The sequence below is a fragment of the Cygnus olor genome, chromosome 1 (assembly GCF_009769625.2).
Source record: "Cygnus olor isolate bCygOlo1 chromosome 1, bCygOlo1.pri.v2, whole genome shotgun sequence".
Classification (NCBI taxonomy): Eukaryota; Metazoa; Chordata; class Aves; order Anseriformes; family Anatidae; genus Cygnus; species Cygnus olor.
Window position 1 is genome coordinate 127,151,717 of NC_049169.1, and position 24,030 is coordinate 127,175,746.

General features: G+C 40.4%; 1 long non-coding RNA gene across 1 annotated transcript; it reads left to right on the forward strand.

Moving 5' to 3' along the window:
- Positions 1–3,298: 3,298 nt before the first annotated feature.
- Positions 3,299–23,801, forward strand: LOC121057783. The gene is made up of 3 exons (XR_005813957.1): positions 3,299–3,467; positions 6,316–6,354; positions 12,969–23,801. It is a non-coding gene; the product is annotated as an uncharacterized LOC121057783 (long non-coding RNA).
- The last annotated feature ends 229 nt before the right edge of the window (positions 23,802–24,030 follow it).

Here is a 24,030-nt window from a genome sequence, read left to right on the forward strand (position 1 = left end):
TTATGCACTTATAGGCAAGCATGTTATGAACACTTCTAATAGTCATATAATGTAGTTATTTTTGATGGGAAAGGATCCATTTCTCTCCACCCCTGGAAAAATGGTAAAGCACTGATTATGTTACCCCTGTGACATTTTTACTTTTCATGCTATTTCATCAATATTCATGTGTTTTCTCCATTAAAAACTCTTGCAACATGTTGAAATAATTAAATCCCTCCCCAAAAAAAACTAGTGCAGAAAGCTAATTCATGAATGAGGTAAACAATGACCAGGAAAATATAAATCATAACCAGAGAATGCCAATAGAAAATAATTTACTTAATGAAGGCGATTATGCAATGTTTCATAATGGAGCACCTTGCCATGTGTGACTCTAGTATTACCACATCAAGGGTGTGTTGCGTCAGAGGAGGCCAAAACTCATTGTTTTCTATCATTCTGGGTGTGATCCTGAAATGTTATCACTTGTTTGGATTGCAGCCGCCGTTACAAGCGTCTGCCGTCGTGTTAAAGACGGGGGGAGCATCCGACGTTTGAGGCTTGTCCCAGCTCACTGTGTCTACATCCAGAAGAAAGCAATCCCTGCTTCGTTTCACGAGTCCCCAATTTGCCGCCTGATTTTTCTTCTTCCCATGCCACCGCAGATCCAGCCCGCAGAAGGCAGTGGCGTGGGGGATCGGCCTGTGGCTGCCGAGTCAGACATCTGCAGCAAAACAGCTTGTGTTCTTGCTACTTTGGGACGGTGGCCTCTGTGGGGACATCCCACTGCAGGGCGCCTGCCCAGGTCTCCTGTGTGGCACCACGTGGTGGCCCTGACGTCGCAGTAATGATTCTTTGTGCTTATTTAGTTCCAAATGCTTGAAGTAAGCCAAGCCATAGCAGCCCTTCTTAGTGGGGATTCAGTGGCACGGTGATGTGATGCTGTGCAGTGTGCTTGGCGGTGCGGAGTGCGGGAACGTGCGTGGTCTGGTGAGCTGGCTCCACTTGGGAGGGCTGGGAAGGAAGCGGGCACAGCCTCACCCCCACTGCTGGGGGGGAGCAGCTGCCAGAGCTGCGCCCTGGCTTGTTCCCAGGGGACGGTGGCCAGGTAGCTCCAGCACCATGCAGAGGGATGATGGGGTTGAAAGGTGAACGACGAGACCAGGACCTGTGCCTGAACTGAAGAGTGAGGTTATCAAACAGAACAAATGTAGCCCTAGTTCATTTTCCATCTTCAGAATTTGAATCACCAGCCTCCACTCCAGGTGCATCCTCCTCTTCTAAAACTGTTTAAAAATGCTCAGCAGGAAACATCCTTTTTCGGTTGCTATTCCTTCTTCAGAGTTTACATTTGGTTTCTCTCCTTCCATTTTTCTTTCTATCTTCCCCTATCTCGCTATCTCGTTTGATTCTCTTACCTGGCATTTCTTTTGTTGTTGTTCTCTTCCTTTTCTCAGGTCCACATTGCTCCTCTACATCCCTTACCAAAAAACGCCTTTTTTTTTTTTTTTTTTTAACTATTTTTACTCTCACCCCTTCTGACTAATTCCCATTCAGTCCTACACTTTCGAGTAGTTCCTGTATTAGACAGCAACACTGCTCCCGAATTGTAATACTGGGATCTGCACTCTACATTTATGGGGGAATTACGATTAATTACGTTGTCAAAATTCTTCAGATGATTTGTTTCCTTTGGATTTGCTGGACTTCGGAAGAGAAGAGAAGTAGTTTTCTAGGATCTCCCAGATGTTTTCTTTCTAGCGGTGACAGAAAAATGGATTAAGAAACTATGGTTTCTGTTTGCCATTCTGATTGCTTTAGAATCATAAAATTCCTGCATTATTATTTGGAAAACACTGAAGGGCCAAGATGCTACTGAATTTATAATGTAATTTTTCCTCTTTGAGTTTTATCCTTTCATGCGGTTTGTCTCCGTGCTTCCCAATATTTTATGTATTCTGTTTAATCCTCAAAGTAATCAGTATTACAACAGAGAGAGAAGCATTGCTGTGGAAAAGGCTGCCTTCATGTACGTAGTGAACTCCTGGGAGAAAAGAGATGTTATTTTACCATAGTGGGTTAGCCCAACTGCTGTAGGATTATTTGAACTCAACCTTGCTCAGTTTGAAAACTCTCAAAATGTTGTGTCTGCGATGCGGTTCAGTCCTTCTGCATTTTGAGATCGTACATGTCTCAGATACATACATATATCTATGTGCATATATGTACATATAGTTTCATCCAAAATCAAGGTCTAGGACTTTCTGCAAAGCTCAAGCAAATGCTCTAAACATTTTGTGAAATCTCTATGTTCGTAGAAAGCTTTTTAAAATAAGTAACTTTTTGCACTTCATGCTTTTTACGCAGGCATCCTCATTCTGTCCTATTTCACAGCACCTTACGGATAACATCACTATTTATATAGCTCTGTATAACATCTGCCTTTTGCACCGTGTCTTGCTATTTTTCAATGATACTCCCTTTAACCCACTGCGACTCCAAATCCTTGCCTGCAGGACTGTTACCAGCCCCGTCGCCCCCTACCTCCCTTTGATGGATTCTGCTCTCTGCTTCCAGGTAGAAAGTACCAAATTACACCCTGTCATTCCAACCACCTTTCCAGTTTTACAAAGTAAATCTGAGTTCCAATCCTCTTCTCCAAAGTGCTTGCAGCCCCTCTCAGCGTTATGTCTCCCTACAATTCAATGGGAGAGTTGTTATTTCCTTATCTCTGCTAATAATAAGGAAATCAAATAGTACAGGGATGAGGAAAGGTTTTGGCAGCATTCTATTACCATCAGAATCATGAATAATTACTCTATGGGTTTTTGGGAGACCTCTGACCTAAAATGAAGTCTCTAAAGGCACATACAAGGTTATAGTCTGTAAACACATTAGGAGTTCATTATTTGCCTCGTCATTTGAAGTTTCATTTGAAGTTGTGGGTTCTGCATCCGTGGAGGTGTTCAAGGCCAGGCTGGATGGGGCCTTGGCCAACCTGATCTAGCGGGTGGCATCCCTGCCTACAGCAGCGGGTTGGAGTTAGATGTCCCTTCTAACCCAAGCCATTCTATGATTCTGTGATTCTATTCTCTTATTTAGTCATGGCGAAAACTTCTGATAAAGTATTGTGCCCAGTTTTGAGTAAAGTGTAAGTATATGCTTTGAATAAAGATATGAACTCACTGGAGAAAATCCAGATGAGAAGAATGCAAGTGATCAGTGGCCTGGAAAATAGCAACCAGAAAAAAGTGCTAAAGAATGGATATTGCATCATCTGAAGAAAATTTTGGGGAGAGTTGGTTAACGATTCTTAAATATGAAATTGTTATACAGGAAAGAAACCCTGTAAAGAGGGCAGGACTTGAGATCCAAAGCTAGCAAGAGCTGAGATGCAGGTTGGCCGCGTGGAGCGTGCGACACAGCAAAAGGGCTGGTGAGGAACTGGGCCTGGGCATCTTGCCACTGGACATTTCCGAGAACAGGTTAGTTATACACCTGTCAGGAATGCTCTAGGTTCAGTTAATTTTAAGACAACAGTATTAATTAGATAGTATTTCTTCCAGCTTTCTTGTCCGTGGTTCAGCATATGGAAATGACTTTGTTAATGGAGCTACAGTTCTCTGAAGTCCTAGCTGCTTCCCCCCTCCGGGGCTACCTGCACTGCACTTTTATTAGATTAAAACACGGTCGGTGTAAGGGAAAAAATAAGGCGTTTGTAGAACAAGTGCCGTAAGGTGGCACTGTAGCACAGGGGATAGGACAACCCGCTACCCTTTCTCCTACATCCAGTAGCTACCAAAAACCTATCGAGAGCCCCAACAGTGACTCAAACCCTTTCAGCAGTAAGGCACTGGAGGTTGCTTAGTTACTTGAGAAAGTCTTAGGATAATGTTAAGGGAACAAACTGAAAATAAACTTGTTACATTACAGAAAGGGTGTGACAGCTTGGTACTGCTTCCCCAGTTGCATCTGGGCTGTTTGCTTCCTTTTGCTGAGCACAAGAAGCCGGTGGTTTACACCAGATCTGTTGCCATTGCCCGCAGTCCCATCTACCCTTGGGGGAAGAGGTGCCTAGTTTACATTGGTCCTCCAGTAATTTTGATGTTTATCTAGTTTTAATGAAGCTCCTAGACTGGAGGGGAGTCAAATTTATACAGTGCTCCCCACGACAAAGAAATTCAACTGTACTGGTTGCAAAGCTTCTGGGACTGCTGGAAAATCCAAGCTGCTTCTGTAGCATACAGCAAGGGTCACCTGTCACAAAAAGGTTTGGTACCAGTCCTGCATGATCTGAAGCCACATTGTCTCTGACAGCGCCCAGTGGATTCTGATTCATCCTTTGCTTTCTCTGGTTGAGTAATGATAGAGTGCCACTTGATTTAGCATGCATGTGTCTGGATCCATGTGCAGAAAGCCTGCAAATAATTATATGAGGGAATGTTTTGTTTACGAAAGCAGATCAAACAAATAACAGAATTAAGGATGATCTTTAATTTGGCTTCCTGAGCTTTGATACCAAAATACACTCTTTCCCATTTGTGGAAGACTCAGGAATAAAACCCATCTCTCTAATCCCACGCTTTAAAAAATTCTTTTTTTTTTTTTTTTCTTTCCCCTGTCATGACTAAGAACGTTCAAAATTACCCTCAATTATGCAATTAAGACTACTCTAAATGCGTACAAATGGAAAGGGATGTGTGGAGTGAATTGAGTAAGAATATAGAGTTTCTTCAGGATGATTGAAAAGCATTTGAATGCAAGAATTTAAGGGAACTTTGTCTTTCACCAAACTGCTGAATCTCTTCTGGTAATCTGCATGTGACTTTCTACATGACTAGAATGAGTCTTGTATTATTACTTTGTTCCTAGGTTTTAAAACTAAGTGTAGCTTTGTTAGAGCTCAGTTCAGTGTTACCTCGTCATGAGCATTACAGTAAATATTTGTACTTTTTTTTTTTTCTAAATGTTGTTTTCTTGGTAGCATTAAATGGATTCATCATACAACTCTGGCCTGAAAACTAAGAATATTTTGACTGTATAACTAGCTTTCTTTTGAAAAAGAAGTTTGAAGTTTGCTTTGAGTGCCATCTGTCATAATAGCAGTCAGGCGAGTCCTGAACAAGTGACCAAACACAGCACTACCTCAAGACTTCCCAGCAGTTTTAGCAAGCAAGACTGAGCTGGCAACGCAAAATTTGGAGACATGTCCTGGGCTAGGGGCAGGAAGGGGTGGAGAATTGAGCTGAGTTTGTGGCTCACGAGGCCTGGGTGGAGATGGGGGGCACGGACAGCTTGCCCTGCCCGAGGAGCGCTGCTGTCCAGCACGGCCTTCCAGGGCACAGGCAAAATGAGCACCAGGCCATGACCATTGTGTTGCCTCTGGCAGTCAGATGTCCCAGGCAAAGCCCAGCTTTGCTCATGCTTCTGTCTGGCCCTGCACAAAGGTGGCTTTTGATTCCAGCTGTGTATCTCCCCGGTGTGTCTCACTTGCCTACAAGCAAGGAATCTGCCTGAAGAACCATGGGGTGCTTCAAACATAGACTTACTTGCCATAATATTCACTGTAAAGCCTCAGGAGCGGGAGAGAGAGGGGAATGCCTCTCAGAAAGCAGGTGGTGGAGGCCAGGAAGGGTTACCTGTGCATCTACCATCTTGATGAGAACAAGATTTACCATTCTGGTTCTCACTTTATAGGTTTTCCCCAGACTCAGTCAAAATCAATAAAAACCTCCTATTGATTTCTTTATGCTACTCAAACCCATTGTGTATTAGCTTCCAAACGTATCAATGTGTGTATATTTGCAGTCATATATACAGGTCTATAACACTTTGACATAATGCAGGCAAATCATTTAAAGATTGTAAAAATATGCAAAAGTCCTATGTTCAAAGTTTGGAAGGCGTGATTAAGTTTAGTCGTTCTTAAACAACAAGTAAACATGAAGAAGAATTTATTCCTGGGTACAGACAAACTGTTTTAAAGTGTTTGTTAATCTTACAGTCTGCCAAATAAGGCAATATTTATTTGTTTTTATCTGACTAACTTCAACTGCTTTAGAGTCCCAGGTACTTTATACAACAATTATGCCTTGGATCTTTCTACGACATGATACCATGTCCCTTCGCTCTACTTTTTCTTCAAGCATCTGTCTCATATTTCACGGACAAGCAGTGTTCCCCCCGATCCTTCAGCAGCTAGAATCCAGTAGTGTCTTTCTGGTGCCATGTATTGCAGCTGAGGACAAATTTTCTTTCCCATTAGAAACCTCAATAGTCATTCATTTGCCTTAAATTATGTTTGTTGGAACATTTTTTCTTTTTTTTTTTCAGGTGGCTATTTTTTTTCCTCAAGCAAAACTACTATTTCAAGTGAGTTTGATTTACATATTAACCAAATAAAACAAACTTGTAAAATTCTGCTAGCCCATTTACCTGAAGCAAGTACATTTTTGATAAGGAAAGGGACCAGCTGATAGAGTGGGTACAGACAAAGAAAATTCTTGTGTTACATTTTTCTGTGGCAGTCTGACAGTAATTTTCAGCAAGGCTGATAACAATTTCTTTTATTCTCCTGTGACATGGGTTCATTATTTTTTCCATTAATTTTTCATCATTTTTTCAGTTAGTGTAGATGAGCAGACTAAGCATCTCTTTAAGTAAATTTCCACAAAGAATCTGCAAAACTGAAATACACAGTCTTAAGATTGTAAGGGTTGATAGATATATCTTGCTTGCTTTTTACATGCATTTTATATGTTTTTCCCCCCAGAGTTTAACTTCTAAAACCATTTTAAGCTATTCTAATTGCAACATAGAGTCTGCTCTTCAGATATTCAGCTCAATCAATGCTTTGAAAGAATCTTAAGATTTATGTTGGAAAAAATAGTCAAGTAAGCTCACTTCAGTGCACATTAAGACCACACATTGATTTCCAATACTAATATTCATCCTGACAGAGTTCTAATAGAGAAAACTCATTGGTAGTAATCACAGCTATTTGTCAGAAACAGGCGGTGATGAAATCAGGAGATGCACAATATTTGAATATTATTCTACCTACTTTTGTTCTTGTGAATGTTGCTGAAATGGAGAAAGAAAAGACTAGTCTACAAATATGGTATATGGGGTCGTGATAGTATGGCCACCAACCATTTGAAAAGCTAATAAGGAAAGATGGACGCATAGAAGTTGTGACAGAACATTTCTTAGTGGCTGGAAAAGTGTTTGAGACAAGTGATCCAGCTGGCTTACCCAGATTGGTGTAAATGTTGTAGATTGCCAGCAGGGGTGTTTTATAGCTCTTCTAAGAGAAGTTTAGCCAGAAGAGCAGATCAGAAAACAGAAGCAAAGGAAATCTGAGCCAGTGTAAGTTTTCCTGTTATCTTCCCAGACTTTCTGGACACATAGATTTGGTCAGCTGAAGAGCTTCCTCATTCATCCTGCACACTTCTTGCCATACTTTTATAGCAGAAAACGTGGAAATATAAAGTGGTGGTGCTGCAGGGTGTTGATTCAGTTGATTTTCATACTGTTTTGTCTTAACCTGGTGTTGATCTTGGCCTACACATAACTGATTTTTTTTATGAAAACTCGTGTAGTCTGAAGGTTGCTCATTAGCTGTACATCAAAGGACATTCAGTTATTCCAGGAAGGGAATGGAATAAAATAGCCAACAATTTGCCTCTAAATTGGCTTTTCCTGGACAGTGCGTAGGAATAACTTCTTCATTTCTCCCCTCGCGTGTGGTTTTGATTCGGCCATGCCCCTGTAGCAATAGACCATGGCTGCAAAAGGCATATCGTGAGGAAGACTGAAACATTTTGCAGAGAACGGAATGCCTTGGATCAACCTAAATATTGGACCCTGAAGCTGCAGTGCTGTCCTTATAAGTGTAATTAATTCTCATGTTAATTTGTTAGAGTTAATGTGAGCCCCACAATGACACTGAAAGGAGCACTTGAGCCTATTACTATAGCATTTTATATTAAAGGCTCTTTTTTTTTTTCTTTTTAAATAAAGTGTCAGCCCCATGAAAGCCAGGGTGAGACAATATTGCCCTCTGAGAGACTCATTACCACTTAGATCAGGGCTACGGAACAGGTTAGTGGGACAGATGTCAGTTTGGGACAAATCTGCTGTCCATTTGAGTTGCCCTCTCAATTCACTTGTTGCTCATCGAAGAAAAGGACCAAGCATGTGCAGTCACAGTAGGAAGTCTGACCTGTTAAGAGGCTAAGTGAAGTCATCCCCCAAGCTGCCAGCTGCCTTCTCTGATATAGACTGTTACTCTGTGGTAGGATTTCTTACCAAGCCTCTGCCTTGCAAGGCCATTGTCCCTTCCATAGTTGAAAAATTGAGTGGAAGAGCACTTTTTGCAAAAGAAGAGATTTTTGTTAACAAGACTGTCATTCAGCATGAGGGAAGTCACCGGTACTTGTCAGTGTTTGTAATACCAGATGACAAATCTAAGAATATGTTGAGTATATGAAAAATCCAAACAGAAGGAACCCTGGCATCAAAATTGGAGTTTCTGACAATACATCTTTAAACTACGAAAGAAGGGGGATGGGGCTGAAATTAGGCTTGTTGGAGCTGTACCAGGGGAAACAATGGCAAAGCCGGGGAAGAAGGCAATGGCCCAACTGAAGTGCATCTACACTAATGCACACACCATGGGTAACAAACAAGAGGAGCTGGAAGCCATCGTGCAGCAGGAAGGCTATGACTTGGTTGCCATCACGGAAACGTGGTGGGACCACTCTCATGACTGGAGTGCTGCAATGTCTGGATATAGGCTCTTCAGAAGGGACAGGCAGCACAGAAGGGGTGGTGGTGTGGCTCTGTATATTAGAGAGTGTTTTGATGTTGAGGAACTTGAGGCTGGGAATGATAAGGTTGAGTCTCTATGGGTTAGGATCAGAGGGAAGGCCAACAAGGCAAGCATCCTGGTGGGGTCTGTTATAGACCACCAAACCAGGATGAGGAGACAGATGAGGAGTTCTACAGGCAGCTGGCAGAAGCCGCGAAATCGTCAGCGCTTGTTCTCGTGGGGGACTTAACTTCCCAGACATATCCTGGAAGCACAACACAGCCCAGAGAAAGCAGTCTAGGAGGTTTCTGGAGAGCGTGGAAGATAGCTTCCTGACGCAGCTGGTTAGAGAGCCTACCAGGGGAGGTGCCCCGCTAGACCTTCTGTTCACAAACAGTGACGGACTGGTGGGAGATGTGGTGGTTGAGAGCTGTCTTGGGCAGAGTGACCACAAAATGGTTCAGTTCTCTATTCTTGGCGAAGTCAGGAAGGGGACCAGTAAAACCGCTGTCTTGGAGTTCCGGAGGGCTGACTTTGAGCTGTTCAGGACACTGGTTGGCAGAGTCCCTTGGGAGGAGGTTCTGAAGGGCAGAGGAGTCCAGAAAGGCTGGGCACTCTTCAAGAAGGAAATCTTAATGGCTCAGGAGCGGTCTGTCCCCACGTGCCCAAAGATGAGCCGGCGCGGAACTAGACCGGCCTGGCTGAACAGAGAGTTGTGGCTCGAGCTTAGGAGAAAAAGGAGGGTTTATAATCTTTGGAAAAGAGGGCGGGCTACTCAGGAGGACTATAAGGATGTTGCGAGGCTGTGCAGGGACAAAATTAGAAAGGCCAAAGCTCATCTGGAGCTCAATCTGGCTACTGTCGTTAAAGATAACAAAAAAAGTTTTTACAAATACATCAACACAAAAAGGAGGACTAAGGAGAATCTCCATCCTTTACTGGATGCGGGGGGAAACTTAGTTACAAAAGATGAGGAAAAGGCTGAGGTACTCAATGCCTTCTTTGCCCCAGTCTTTAGCGGCAAGACCAGTTGTTCTCTGGATACCCAGTACCCTGAGCTGGTGGAAGGGGATGGGGAACAGGATGTGGCCCTCACTATCCACGAGGAAATGGTTGGCGACCTGCTACGGAGCTTGGATGTGCGCAAGTCGATGGGGCCAGATGGGATGCACCCGAGGGTACTGAAAGAACTGGCGGAGGAGCTGGCCGAGCCGCTTTCCATCATTTATCGGCAGTCCTGGCTATCGGGGGAGGTCCCAGTCGACTGGCGGCTAGCAAATGTGACGCCCATCTACAAGAAGGGTCGGAGGGTAGACCCGGGGAACTATAGGCCTGTTAGTTTGACATCAGTGCCAGGGAAGCTCATGGAGCAGATTATCTTGAATGTCGTCACGCGGCACTTGAAGGGCAACCAGGCGATCAGGCCCAGTCAGCATGGGTTTATGAAAGGTAGGTCTTCCTTGACGAACCTGATCTTCTATGACCAAGTGACGCACTTGGTGGATGAGGGGAAGGCTGTGGATGTGATCTACCTTGACTTCAGTAAGGCTTTTGACACCGTTTCCCACAACATTCTCCTCGAGAAACTGGCTGCTCGTGGCTTGGACTGGCATACGCTTTGTTGGGTTAAAAACTGGCTGGATGGCCGGGCCCAAAGAGTTGTGGTGAATGGAGCCAAATCCAGTTGGAGGCTGGTTACTAGTGGACTCCCCCAGGGCTCAGTGCTGGGGCCGGTCCTCTTTAATATCTTTATCGGTGACCTGGATGAGGGGATCGAGTGCACCCTCAGTAAGTTTGCAGATGACACCAAGTTAGGTGCGTGTGTCGATCTGCTCGAGGGAAGGAAGGCTCTGCAGGAGGATCTTGATAGGCTGGACCGATGGGCTGAGGTCAACTGTATGAAGTTCAACAAGGCCAAGTGCCGGGTTGGACTAGATGATCTTGGAGGTCTCTTCCAACCTAGACGATTCTGTGATTCTGTGATTCTGTGATCTTCTCAAGCCATTGTTAGAACATTCATTCATTGTGAAAACGAAGGACTGAGTCCTCTTCTTGCATGTACAAACTTACATTGTTGTCAATGGGATGCTTATAAACAAGAAAAGCCATGGATCTGCTTGCCCTAATGGGTTCTTGAAAAATCTCTAGGCAGTCAGGTGGTTAGGTTCTTAACAGATGACACTTGATGTTGTCAAACTGAAATTTGGTATCATTATAAATGCAATATAAAAATATCCATGCTTGTTCCAGAAATCCATTATTGTGTAATAAGCCTTGTGGAAATAGTTCTTTTGTATTTAAGGATGTAATAATATTAATTTGATTAGTCCTATAAGAAATGGCCACTCAAGTAAAAACAGCAGACCTGAATCCATTTATTTCAGACAGTGTTGACATAGTTGTAACATAATGAAAATTGATCGTGAGTTTTCTGCCCTTTTTTGATGTTCTTTTTCCCATCAGTTGAACTTTGCTCATGTCAGGGAAGTGATTTGTGGACTTTTGCTGGTGGGAATAAGTCCTGGGAATTGTATACAAGTAACGCCTGCTTTATGTTACTCCCCCAAATGGAGCTCAATTAATGATAAATCAGAATAATAGACATTTTGAATAGATTTTTAAAAAATATATCTTCTTTTGTCACAGCAATACAGTATCATATAGAGATACTCTTTACAATGAAGTATGTAAATCGAGTGATCTGTGTACCAGAAGAAATTCAGATGTTCTAACACAGTTCTCTATCATGTTGCTATTTTGCACTGTTTGAGCTAGCTTGGGAATTTTGTGTAGCAGCTGTGCTGTATTTGTGTGTGCATATGTGCATACATAAAACTGTACACAAACAGCATAGATTGCCCTTTGGGAAAAAAAGTCTGAAGATGTCATTAGTTATGGTCTTAATTAAATGATGAGAACTATCTGCTCTTTGCATACAGACTTTCTCAGACAAGAGTCCAATATGCACAAAAACAGAAAAAGGAGGCAAGAACAGGGTCCCACCTGCACAGAGTGTCCACCTGTCAGAGCAACGGCATGTAGAGAACAGGTTTGCAAAATGTGGCTGAGCAGTGACAGGTTTTCTCTTGGAGGCCATTCTGTGACAATAGCCATCCACTGGATTACTAAAGCCTGTAATTTCATGCAAAAGTTCATAGTGAAGATAGCACTTAATTGGGGCTGAAATATAAAAAAGAATTCAAAATTATTTAAGGAGCACAATGTAACATTAGAAACAAAAGTCATGGGGATTGTCAGAACTATGAGGTCAAGCGAAAGGATTCACAGGATTAGCTGAAAATGATGGGGTCATCTAACTTCGTTTCATGTATCTAGAAGTGAGACGTGCTGTCTGAGCTCATTAGACTTTTTAGTCACTGAAGAGAGGTAAACAAATCTACAGAATGGTTGGCTTTACCCTAAAACATTTATCACCAATAAAATAAATGATACTCTGGAAGAGACTGTTTTAGAATACGTACCTAATTTGAAACAGGTGTATGTAGGTGAGATGAACCACATGTAACAAGATCATGATAGAAAAGAAAGATAGGAGTTAAACATTGGTTTGTACTACACAGAATAAAACAGAAAATGTTAAAGGGCCCTATCAACCATGAAAACAAATACCTTGGCGTCAGTGTTACAACTTCAAAGCAATGCACGCTTGCAACGCATCTACAATTAGAGGCAAGTTCAGAGCAAAGAAAGGTTAGTAGGTAGGTTTCATTGGTGCATTAGTATTCATTAAAATATCAGATGTTACAGATTCTGTTTTCAACATTTATTTATTTATTTTTCATTTAATGAGAAATAGAAGCTCAAAAAGAATCTGGGAATTCTGTCATGACCATCTTTTGCTTGCTCCTGAAGTAGCATTTTCATTTCCTTTTTCATAGCTCCTGTTAAACAAGAAAAACCTACGGTAGCCTTTTAATGGATTTCAGAGTCTTTTTTTTTGGTTGTTGTTTTGTTCTGGACAGTACTGAAATGAAACAGATACCTTTAGCAGATTTTTTAAAGCATACTAAAAAAGAAGGGGAATTTTACCATCTTGTCAGTTTCTGACTGTGTCAAATTCTATCTAGGCTGAAACTCACGCAGGAGTTTGGCAGGAGTTTGGTTTAGTTGCTAGACATACAGAAATCTTGTTATTTCTTTACTATTATTACAGATATTACTGCAGATATCCTCCATCTCCAGTCAACAATGGAAAAGAGATCTCTGAAAAGACTATGCTAAGGTATCCTTGTTCCTTGGACTTTGGTACATTGCTTCTCAAACCATCTCTTCTCCATGTAGTCAAGGGCAAGAGTCTATACTTGCCTCTCAGCTGTTACTTTTGTTTTCCACACTGCAATAGAGAGATTCTTGGAGTACCTTTTACAACATGCTGATTTCCCTCTCTGAAATAAGTCACATCACTGTGAGTATAGTAACTCTGCTTTTTGGAGTCTGGACTTGGTTTCTTCAGCTGGTACTCTGCAAAATAAAGTCATTCCAGTCATGGAGGGCTAATAAACAAGAGAGGGGGATATGTGTGATTAATAGCTTCCCAAGCTGACAAAGCTGCACCACCAGCACTTTTTTAACTGAAGATTACACTGCTTCTAAAAATCTTTACGTTTCCAGGCTCTGGTAGATAATAAGTATAATGGAAATCGGAGTGAAGTTCTCTGGCTTGACTGCCAAATTAGCCCCAGTCCTGCAAGCACTTTTGCAGAAGCTTAACATTACAACCAGGAACAGACCCATTATGGTTCTGCTCATTTTAGTAAATTCAAGCATATGTTTAAGTGATTGCACAGTTGCGGGGGAGGAGAGAGGCAGGATGAAAGGAAATCCTAAATTGTTTCAATCCCCTTCATTGTTTCATTTACAAATTGGATTGGAGGCAGCTTTCGTGTGCCATATGGTCTAATTTGCAACAGGATGGATTTTATCAACACCTACGAGAAGTTCTGCTTCTTCTACTTATGTGAATTAGCACAAAATAACAGTCTCCAAGGAATTCCTGAACTTTGGCCTTCTTATCTGGAAAAAAAAGTTATGTACCACCAGAGAGGAGACATTTAGTTGTGATTTACTGCTCCCTTTCAGGTCACAACTAATATACAGAAAAGCTAACTGCCATTTTGGCAGGGAACATCCTGCCTTTTCTAGCTGAAAATTAAGACACTGGTACAGAATGGACTTGAGCATCAAGCACCACCTCAGCTTACTTTGAGGAGAACTGTGTGAATATCTGATATTTGGCAGTTCTTCAAGAACCAATGGCTAGAAAATTTGAGCTATATTATTCCACTAAAGAAAAAGCACATAAGTTTAATAGTGTCAATAATCACACACAAATACAAATTACACACAAATAATTACACTGAGAGAAGCATGGGGTTCTCCATCCTCGAACTGAAACTCCCCAAAATGCTTTCCAGAGCCAAACACAAGCTATTAGACTCAATATATGAGTTGCATTCCTTGGATGACATTATACAAGAAATCAGGCTGATGGTGTAATGGCTTTACAATCTATACACCTGCAAGATTTAATTGGCCAAATTCTGTAGTTCATGTGGACATCCTTGCAGATTTCAGTAACATTATTAACATTTATTGAAGTGAGAGAAATAAATTGCAATTTATCTTCTTCTCCTTTTTACCCTTGCATATTGCCTCCGTATGTTGCAACGGGAAAGACAAAGCCATTATTTTATTTCCTTTTCTGAGGAAACATTCTACTTGACAGTGTCAATGAATCACAGTTTGTTAGGGTGGCCCCTGCAAGGCCACTTGGAAACGCTCATGAGATTACTGTGGTTGCAATTTGCCCATTAGAGATGGGATAAAAATAGGCGGCCCAGCTGTCAAGATATATAGAGTCATAAGTGAAAAAGTACTTTTTTTTTTTTTTGTCAGAAAATGAGATCAATCAGTTACTTTAAGCTGAGAACAAATTGACCCATTTATTTCTAACTCTGATATCTTGCATACGCCTTTCATTAAACCATCCCTAAGTTTGACTGTTAAGAAAGCAAATGTATTTTATCATCTGGTTTTATTTTGAGGAAATTATGGCTCATTTTTAAGACATTCATGATAAATGTCTTAAATGAAATTTGGAGGGAAAGTAACATTAAATCATATCCTAAACAGCAATTCCAAGACAATGTTGTTATTAAAATTCTGAATGTTATCAATGTGTTGGCTTTATTAAGATAAATTTGACGTTACATTTGGGGTTACCAGTCTGTGGCTGGAGTTGTAGCTTTATTTTTAAATGAGATGACATAACATCTGCAATGCGAAGCGAGCTCTCATTCTGCTTTCAGCAAATTCGTCCAAAGTAGCTCTGACTGCACAGAAAATTACACTGGTGCAAAAATAATCTACCCTAAGGTTTCCTCTGGTTGCTGATTTACAGACTCAGGCAATGCAGTGTTGCTTTAAAATATAAAGCTAAAATTCATGCAGCTGCTTCCACAGACTGGTAACCTCAAATGCATCTTATTAAATGCACTGTGTTAATAATTTACTTAATTTAAACCATTACTGTGAATTGCTGTTTGGAATACAATTTAATTTTCCTTTTCCTCAAATTTGCCTCTATAATGACTTAAAAATGTGTCATAACCCCCCCCCAATACCTTGACAAAATATATTTGATCCTTTACTAATCAATGTCTAAAGTTTTTTTTCATACTGATGCTGGTTTCATGAAGGCAGAATGAGGCTCACTTCACACAGTGTGTATCACTCCACTGTGCATATAATATAAATTAATTTTACCTATTTTGGCATCGTTGATCTTCAATAGTTTCCCAAGGGAGATACAGATCCCTGGATACTGAATTTAAATTATAGTGCCACTGAGCTTGGTTTTTAATGTCCCACTTGAAGACCTTTCAGAAGCAGTCAACAAATCCCCAGGGGCCTGAGGGACACAGTGTGAAAACCACTGCACCGAAGGCTCTGAGAGGAAATAATTGCCAGCCTGCGCTGGGCTGGTTGAGATCTCTGTCTCTTTTCTGCACAGCACAAGGCAGTGTCAGCTCCCTCATTTCCACTGCTGCAGCCACACTGGAAGAGCAGGACTACTGCTCCACCACAAACAGAGCATAACTGAAGTACCTATAATTAAAAATGCATGGAGGAGGGAGAAACCTGATTCCAGACAATTTCTTATTTCCAGTCTCTGAGCAGCACACACCATTTTAGAGCCTATTTCCAAAACAGCGTGCTTCCTCCTCAGCACAGGCGTTGACTCAGCTAAGGAATGTATTCCATTACAGCCTTGCTGGCTTGCCTTGTAACTTCATGTAGAACCAGTTAGTTGCTGTGGTGACAAGGACCAACAAACAGAAAAAAAAATTAAAAAAAAAAACTCTTTCAGGACTGGTCAGAGCAGTTTAACGACAGCATGCATGATTAAAACTTTAAAACTTTCTTGTTTTGTACCCTTCTAAAAGGAGGGTCAACCCTTCCAGTTGTCCCTAATGACAAACTGGACCACAGTTAATCTTGGTGAAATGCCACTGGCTTTTGGAGAGGTAGGTGAAGGCTTGGTGTGGATAATGCTCAGTGAGGAAGGTGTGGAGAATGCTCATTCAGTGCCAACATCAGTACAATCCTGAAATCACCTATAACATTCAATTGGAGGTGTTTGAAAAATAAGGTATGAGAAATATAACATTACATTGTTTTAAGAGAGAGGTACAAACTGCCTGAAACTCACAAAAAATGAAGACCATAACAATGTTGATTATTGCTTTTATTTTCTAACATTTAACAATTTCAAAAGAGGCATAGTGTGGGATGTAAACTATGAGAAAGTGGAAATTTCTCACTTTAAAGAGAGAAAATGTTTCTCAAGTCCCTTACTCAGTTTTGAGCTTGGTTATGTTTGGCTCTGCAGACACAGTTCAGTCGTAACATGATGGGCGTAAACTGTGGTTCAGTGGCTGCAAGGATGCTGGGCTGTTACCTGCTCTATGCTGAGGGAGATGGAGCTTATACATATATATGCCTGTAAGTACAGGTATTTGTATGCAGGTGTGTGGACACATTTCGTTAATATAAGCTGTACTATTATTATTATAGTTAGGTAATTCTCATCCTATTACTTTTATTGCTATATTAGTTAATTTACTGCGTACCCTCAAGGGACTTCATTAACATTGGCAGGATAAGCCTAAAGGCTGTTGTGATGTCTAGACAAAAGGAATTAAAGACACAGCAGAAATACTTACTCAATATTTCCCTTCTGTGGGAAGTTTCTGTCTCACTCTTACTAGCCTTTTAATGTAGCTTTATTAAGGATTTAATGCAATAACCAATGCGTGCTGTAATGGAATAAGTGTAAGCATTTCACATGTATTTACAGTTGGGCAGACTCTCCCTGCCTAATATTCAAGCCAATTTAATGTTGTGGGCTTGAAATTAAACCATGAATGTTAAATCTCTAGGATTGTCATTGCAAATGGGAAAAAAAAAAAAAAAGAAGAAGAAAAAAAAAACCATACCACAACAGTTAGACCATACTATGGAATTCCTGCACTATTGTGAGAAGAGGAGAAAGAAAGCCCTCTCTCTCAACAACAGCAGAAAAAGGGATAAGCAAAAATTTGGGGTATCTCTTTGTGGGAAATGTAATCCAAGCAAGATCAGGGATGCATGGATTCTAGGGCCAGAAAGGACCAGTACAGCAAAAATCTTGTTTCAGTTACTACCAAACCACCAGACAAAACACCGTATCGTGTCAAGAATTAATGGGAGGAGGCACTGACAGCTCTCTTCTCAAGCTTAGGTCTTGATTTCTCTTCTCCTACATCTTCCAAGTTACTTACATTTTGGTGCCTTCTACAAAAAGGTTCTGAGATTAGTAAAGGAAAGCCAGAAATGTCAGAAGATTGTCATAAGAAGAAGTCAGGAGAAAAGAGGAACGGAAGATAACAGTACACTTCAGACAGAACAGGAGGGAGGGATCTGACAGAGTGAGGAAGTCCAGCAGAGTGTGAGATGGAAAAGGGAAATGTCAGAAGATCTAAGAGGTTTGAAAAGTTTCCATACTTACGAAGACTGATCTGAGTGAAACTGGTCTGTGTCTAATAAATATCTTCATTAAAATATTCACGGTTGGTTCAGACTGACTAGACTGTCCTCCCTGGGGCTGTGTAGGAAGTGTTTTGGAAGAACAGCTTAATTAAAATTAAGGACAAACAACAACAACAAAATGCTATTGCCATCCCTTCCTTCCTTTCTCGAGTGAAGCCACCTGCTTCATCTCTTTCCTTTCACTGTCTTTCTCCATCCCAGCTTGGAATATTCCACATTGCTTTATAGAAGGCTCCAACGTCTGCTGTGTCACTGCTGGGCTCTGTGCCTAAAGGCTGATGGGTTTTCTGGCAACATCCTGTTGCTTCCACCCCATACCTTCCTATGCTTGCACTATGGCCAGCTGCATCTAACCTATTATTCTAAGTGCTACACCTTCCTCCGCTGATTGATTATGTATCTTAAAATCTGACGACATGGAAGGAAAAATAAAAGTTGCTTGGCTTTGGAGTTGCACTTATTTCTGTCTTTTCCAGCAGACAAAAGAATGTAGTCAAAACCAGAAGGAGAAGGAATTTAGAAGACTGAATACCAGAATTTTATTGTCCAGATCTTTGGATGTAAGAGAACATAAGCTAAAAGAGCAATATATAACTAATGAAAAGAAACTTAGAAGAAAAGAGTGAAACAGAGGTGGAGAGCTTAGAGAAAGATACCTAGTTTATATAGGCTGTATTATTAAAAAGTTAAAAATGCATTTTGTTCTGAAAGCTAGGAATACTTTGCTCAAAAAAGATAAAAATTCCAGCATGACCTGGATTTCGAAAAATGTTTCCCTGGCCTTACTAGCAAAGACACTCAGTAGTGGCTGGGAGGCGGTTTGACAGCCTGGAGCACGGGGCTTAAAATGATCTGTTTTTTTCAGGACTATTTTGAAGTTAGAGGCTACAGTGTAGTGCAAGCAAACTGCAGAATGCATGTAATCCAAAACCAAAGCCACGAACCAATTTACAAATGCAACTAAATACAGCAATGTTCACAATGCCTGTGTATACTGGGGTAAACAGTACCCAAAGTCTTTATCAAAGACGCAGATTTCCGTATAAATTCTCAAAACACATGCATGTGTAAATATATGTGCCACACAAACATTTTTTAAATACTTGAAATGAGGATAACAATGCAAAAGAAAATGAGACACCTGAACGTTTTCATAGCCAATTAATTTAAATTTATTTATCACAGTTCCTCCCTGATTCTTGCGCCAATGTTGAAAACTGATGTAATGGAAATGCTGTGGTAAATTTTGAAGAGATAATAACAGATAATAACATGATAAAAGCTTACATTCGCTACTTCTCTTGTGGTCATCTTTGTAGTATTGGTACATTTTTCAGAGGAATAGCTTCAAGATGTCTGCAGGCTCAGGAAGGCAAAGTATAATGGAGAAGAGGAGGCTCAGGGGAGGCCATATGGCTCGCTACAGCTACCTGAAAGGAAGGTGTGGGGAGCTGGGGGTCAGCCTCTCCTCACAGGTAACTAGTAATAGGACTAGAGGGAATGGCCTCAAGTTGAGCCAGGGGAGGGTTAGGTTGGAAATTAGGAGAAATTTCTTCTCAGAAAGAGCAGTCAGGCATTGGAACGGGTTGCCCAGGGAGGTGGTGGAGTCACCGTCCCTGGGGGTGTTCAAGGAAAGGTTGGACCTGGTGCTTAAGGACATGGTTTAGTGGGTGACATTGGTGGTAGGGGGGTGGTTGGACCAGGTGATCTTGGAGATCTTTTCCAACCTTGATGACTCTATGATAACCTAGTGAACTGGAGGTATTATTGTCATAATGGTAACCAATAAATACATCTATCTTTGTAAACATATTTACCTGGGTGATTACAAGAGCAACTACCTCCATGGAGGAGTTTTCATGTAAAATCGACTGTGGAAGTGAAGACTCTTATGGGACTTGAAAGAAAAGTTTTGATACTTAAAAACAAGTTTGAGTAAACTATTTTATTCTTTGAACAATAGTAAGTCTCTCCATCTACCCAATAAAAAGATAAAAATTTAAAGCAAAAATATAGGTGTGTAATACTTTGCATAATTAATAGCTAGAACAAGTTAACTGTACTCTTATTCAACATTTTAGTGCTCTAGAAAAGCAGTATGGCCTTTGCATCATTCTTGGATGGTGCTCAGATGAAAAAGTAGACAAACCTAAACACTGAAAATAGCCACTATAATCTTCAGATAAATGCTGGCCAGAGGTACCTGTGTATAGCTGTCCTTTGCCCCATTCTCTGAGAAAAATCAGTCCAATTCTCCCTAGCATCTGAATGCTTCAGGTTTTACCTACTAACATACTTCTGTTTTACAGATTGTTTTTGTTCTTGGCTTTCTTTTCCAAAGTGAAGTCTGGAATTTTCCTGGACTGCTCTAATCCTGAAAAAGTTCTATTAAAAGATTTAGTACAGTTAAGGGACAAATAAGTTTGTGTTAAATATGTAGTGAAGTCAGCTAAAGCTGTTAACATTTCCTACAGGTCTTAAGTAATGTTTTAGGACCTTTTCTCTCTGCTTTTGAATTTAAGTTCCCAAGGCAACTCCCTGCTGTAATACTGAGGATATCCAAGAGATGATTCTTCTGACAGTCCAGCTTACTCTGCAAGAAACAAGTTCACTATCTATTTCCGGGGTTATTCTGGGAAATGAGAAGCACATATAGGATTGAAAGAAATATTTCAGTTTAGATTCTTCACTCTAATATATGAAACTTAAAGAGTACTAAAAATACTATTTTCTATTGACTGATCCAGTTTCTTGACAGATACTGGTCTAAGTGGCATCCTGTCTCTTTTCCTACATTGCTATACAATGAAGAATCCAGCAAATAGCACAAACCTTACTCCACATTTACTCCACATCTTCCCCCAGATAATACAGAGGACTGTCTCTGTGGTTTGTTGTTGTTGTTGTTTTGTTTGTTTTTTTCAATTACAAGTGTCTGGATTGTAAATCAAACATGAAACTGATAGAAAATTGGTGCTTTACGGCTCAACTAGACAAATGGTATGAAGTACACCCTGTCAGAGCCATTCACCGCTTTGATTTTCATTTCTAGTTTTGCACAAGCGCCAGCACATGCTTTCATGGTGTCGTTCTGTAATTTGGTGTTAAATATGCATTAGTATCCTCAGCAACTTTGCCTGATTCTGCCCTTTTTTTTAACATACTAGAAGCTATTCACAATGTCTTTGCTCATGTGAAACTGAACATAAATATACATGGACATATATATGTACACACAGAAATGTGAGGTTTTAGCTATGTTTTGTTTGTTTGTTTTCTTCCTAAAACAGTTGTGGATGTTTTAATATTGCAACCATGAGCAATTATTACCGTGGTGCTTCTAAATGAAATTGCAGCTAGCACTAACTGTTCCTTCTGACAGGGGTCTGTGAAAATACTGTGCTGGCATCCTTCTGTACGAATGTGCTGAATTACTTTCTCTTGTGTCATTCTCAGCAGAAGTTCTGGCAGTCATAGTCTACATTTCCTCTAAACTCATGCAATTTTTTTTATTTCTGGCTTTTTAAAACCAATGACAAGGTGTTGTATAGTCAAGCTCCAAAATGTGCTTTATTCCATGTTTATCAATGCTCTGAAAATTTTTTTCTATAAATTTTATAAATACATAAATATTCCAGTTTTCTAACATTAATGCCATGCTCAGTTTACAAACCAGACATTTGTAATTGAAAAATATAATCTGTAAATATGGGAAACAGAGACAGTATGTATATTTGCTGGGTGAGAAAGGTGCATGAGACTGAGGTATTTGACTCTGTGGTATGCATTTTATGTGCATGACTCCCACCAGCCTTCCATAAGTGATATGTGAAACTTTTTATATGCATGAATTATGTTTCAGGTTGTCTATTCTTGTATAAGCCACTGGAATTTATTATTATAGTTTCTCTCACATCATCTATTGACTTTAATGATCCCCTCAATTTCTCAAACATATTATTCATAAATGAATTCTTTATTTAGTAGTCATAGTTGCATAGCAGTACTGCCAAGTTGCTTGTTCAGGTAGTTTAGGCAAGTATTTTTCTATAAACAGCAAATTCCATCACAGTGATCATTTACTTTTCTTCTCTTCCAACTACTCTCTTATGTTATTTTAAAATCCAAAACGTTCAAATAAAAGGATGCCAAGTGTTGGGCTTTCAGATATTAAATAAATGTGAAAGTTAGCAACTCCCTGGAATAAGAAGTTTGTACTACCTCATTTGTCTATATTCCCAAAGTTGTGATTTCAGACTTTTCTGTTTTAGTCTTTACCAACTCTTTAAGTCTGTAGGGAAGTGAAATATTCACTCACAAATTTTGTTTTTCTGAAAGCAAACTGTTGCTATAGCAATATGTGATGTCTACAGATTTAACTACAATGAAGGCTAAAGGAGAGTAAGGTATTTTAGGATGTAAATCATTCCTGTAGAATCACTGAACATGATGTTTAATAAATAAAAGAGACTGGAGTTAAATTTAATTGGAAGCTTTCCTGTTACTGAAAATGCTCTTTTTTAAATGGAATCTACCAGTTCATGTTCTGAGATGGTATTTATTTTTAAATAAATATTTAAATCTCTCTTCCAGGGGCACCATACATATTTTTTTTTCTTTAACTGTGTTCTTACATCTGCATAACTTAGCAGGTGAGTATGGCTCTGAAATAAACAAAGGTATGATCCACAGGAAGACAGTGACCCATGTTTGTCTTGCTTAGAGCATTTCTTCTGCATGCTCTGGGGCAGCTTCCCTGCAGAGGAGGACTAACAGAGGGGAAAGACGTGTTTGTCTGAGGGCAGCACTCCATTCCCATCTGGTGGCCAGGCACTCTTGATCAGACAGCAGTTCCCATTGAAACTACCATAAAACAGGTAAACGTCCCCTGCTATCAGTGCAATGCTGTGGGAGAGAGGGGAATTGGCCAACAAATGAGAGTTAGTTTTACTCTGTGCAGGGACATTTGACTGAGTAAAAAGCAGTCCATCTGCAGAAACAAACAAACAAACGATCCAACAAGCAAACATTATTTCTTTTATGACTATATACATCACAGCAAATACTTGCCTTCATCTGGTGTCCCAGCCTACATATGTCCCCCAGCCTGATGGGAGCCTCTCTACTCCATCTCCCAGCCCTCTGGCTAAGTGACACCCACACAGGGTTGAAATCATTTAACATGACAGCATTTAAAAGCATCTACTTACAGGTCCATATAAACTATACAACAGTGCAAAGACATTGGACATTCCTCAGGCTAGCAGCAACCCAACCAGATTCAGGACTGGAGGCAGTATTTTGTCATTGCGGACTGCACTCAGGTTAATTAACTTTGCTGAGAAGTGGGGCTAATTTAGGTAGGGCAGTGTTGCAAGCTACAGTGCTTTCTGGAGAGTATGATGCCACATGGCTATAGTGAAACTGCTGGGAGCTAGTTTACATGTTTTTGCTCCATACATTGTGGCACAGTGTAAGACATTACCCTTCGGTCCCAAAGAGTGTGCAATGATGCACAGTAATACCATGAAGTAATGGGCCAAGTTATTTGCATACCTTCACTTCCTTCAATCTCAGAACTGGATTTTGTAACTGTTATATTAAATGTTATTCCACAATAAAGCACTGTTGGTTCCATCAGCAACGTGTAATTCAGCATCGTGGGAGACTCTAGTCAAGGGTGAGCAGTTGTTTTCCTCACTTTTTGTTCCCAACAAGTCGATGAGAATGCAAGTGTCTTCCCTCTTAGAAAGGATCTGGCTGATGGCCTGCATGTTGGTCCATCTAACTAAGGCAGTGTATCCAGAAGAAGGAGTCTAAGAAAATTGTTAAGCTGAAGAATTAGTAACCAAATTCAAAACAAAATATGTATTTTCAGTTTTTGCAGTTCTAATATTAATATAACAAACAACAAAAAATTAAAACATTGTTCTTCAACTGATAACCTAACTTCAAGTGTAGGATAACATCATAAACAAGCAACTACTTCCCAGGTTTGTATAGTACAGGAAAGTGAAGCTGCTACAGAGCTGCCGTGGTGTCATAAAGATGACACTGTGAGGTAAGTCTTTACTTTAATGACAACAATTGTAAATATTTATCCAAATAGAAAAGACATGCTCATT